This window comes from Triticum dicoccoides, chromosome 4A (assembly GCF_002162155.2).
Source record: "Triticum dicoccoides isolate Atlit2015 ecotype Zavitan chromosome 4A, WEW_v2.0, whole genome shotgun sequence".
Classification (NCBI taxonomy): Eukaryota; Viridiplantae; Streptophyta; class Magnoliopsida; order Poales; family Poaceae; genus Triticum; species Triticum dicoccoides.
This window is the reverse complement of record NC_041386.1, coordinates 190,917,785-190,920,065: the sequence shown is the minus strand read 5'-3', so window position 1 is coordinate 190,920,065 and position 2,281 is coordinate 190,917,785.

The window sequence follows — 2,281 nt, the reverse complement described above, 5'->3', positions numbered from 1 at the left end:
ACCTCAAAGTTATCCTTTCTAATTGATCTATTCAAGAGTCTGTAGTAAAACACCACGAAGCTATTCTTTCCGTTCAATCTATCCCAGAGTTCGTACTAGAATAGCACCTTAAGAAACAAATCAACCAAAACCCTAATGTCACCTAGATACTCCAATATCACCTCAAGTATCCGTGGGTATGATTATACGATATGCATCACACAATCTCACATTCATCTATTCAACCAACACAAAGAACTTCAAGGAGTGCCCCAAAGTTTCTACCGGAGAGTCAAGACAAAAACGCGTGCCAACCCCTATGCATAAGTTCACGAGGTCACGGAACTCGCAAGTTGATCACCAAAACATACATCAAGTAGATCACATGAATATCCCATTGTCACCATAGATAAGCAGACGGAAGACATACATCAAGTGTTCTCAAATCCTTAAAGACTCAACCCGATAAGATAACTTCAAAGGGAGAACTCAATTCATCACAAGAGAGTAGAGGGGGAGAAATATCATAAGATCCAACTATAATAGCAAAGCTCGCAATACATCAAGATCATGCCAGCTCAAGAACATGAGAGAGAGAGATACATACCCTCAGCCCCGAGGGTGAACTACTCCCTCCTTGTCATGGAGAGCATCGGGATGATGAGGATGGCCACCGGAGAGGGATTCCCCCCTTCGGCAGGGTGCCGAAACGGGTCTAGATTGGTTTTCGGTGGCTATAGAGGCTTGCAGCGGCGGAACTCCCGATCTAGGTTTCTTTCTGGAAGTTTCAGTATATATAAGAGGTTTTGGCGTCGAGAACAAGTCAGGCGGGTCTCCTGGCTGTCCACGAGGTAGGGAGGCGCGCTCAGGGGGGCGGGCGCGCCCCCACCCTCATGGGCAGCCCGGGACTCTTTTGGCCCAACTCATTTACTCCATGGCCTTCTTCTGGTCCAAAAATAAGTTCCGTAAATTTTCAAGTCAATTGGACTTCGTTTGATTTTCCTTTTCTGCGATAGTCAAAAACAAGGAAAAAACAGAAACTGGCACTGGGCGCTAGGTTAATAGGTTAGTCCCAAAAATCATATAAAATAGCATATAAATGCATATAAAACATCCAAGGTTGATAATATAATAGCATGGAACAATCAAAAATTATAGATACGTTGGATACGTATCACGCACCCGAGTGTTCGAACCTCAAGGGTTTTGCCATAACCCAAAATCCGACAGGTGTTGCAATACGTTCATGATTCGCTTATAGTGGGTTGCTTGAGTGATAGAAGCATAAACCCGAGTAAGGGGGTTGTTGCATATGGGATAAAGGGGACTTGATGCTTTAATGCCATGGTTGGGTTTTACCTTAATGATCTTTAGTAGTTGCGGATGCTTGCTAGAGTTCCAATCATAAGTGCATATGATCCAAGAAGAGAAAGTATGTTAGCTTATGCCTCTCCCTCATATGAAATTGCAATGACGACTATCGGTCTTGTTAACAATTGCCTAAAACAATTCGGCACACCGACCCATCATTATCCCACACTCGCTATTTATAATATTTAGTAATATATTCTAACTTTATGATAACAACACCTACTTTTATGTTTTAGCTCTTCGATATCATGCAAAGTTATCCTCTTCATACCCACAACGTAGTTTTATTTCTCGTTTCTAGTTGGAAGCAAACATTCGGTGTACGTAGAGTCGTATCAGTGGTAGATAAGGCTTGAGAGAATATTGATCTTACCTTTAGCTCCTTGTGGGTTCGACACTCCATACTTATCACTTCCAACTTTGGGAATTGCTACGATGATTCCCTGCACTTGGGGATTATCATAGAGCCGGTCAGACAAGATCAATCTATGGGTCACGGGGGCGTGCTCCGACACGAGAGGACGGCCCTCAGGCCTGGCGTGACAGGCACAACCTTACTCGAGCCGAGAACCGCATTCGGCCTTTGTCCGAACTACGCCGCGATATCACCCGATACAGAGGCACCGTACACCCCTTATGCTTCACGGACGAAGTGATGGAACATCAGTTCCCTGAAGGGTTTAAACCCGTGAACATTGAATCATACGATGGTACGACGGACCCCGCAATATGGATCGAAGATTTTGTTCTCCATATTCACATGGCTCGCGGTGATGACCTCCACGCCATAAAATACCTTCCCCTAAAACTCAAAGGGACAGTATGGCACTGGCTGAACAGCCTCCCAGAGAACTTCATCGGTAGCTGGGAAGACTTGGAGGATGCCTTTAGAGACAACTTCCAAGGTACCTATGTTCGGCCTTCACATGCC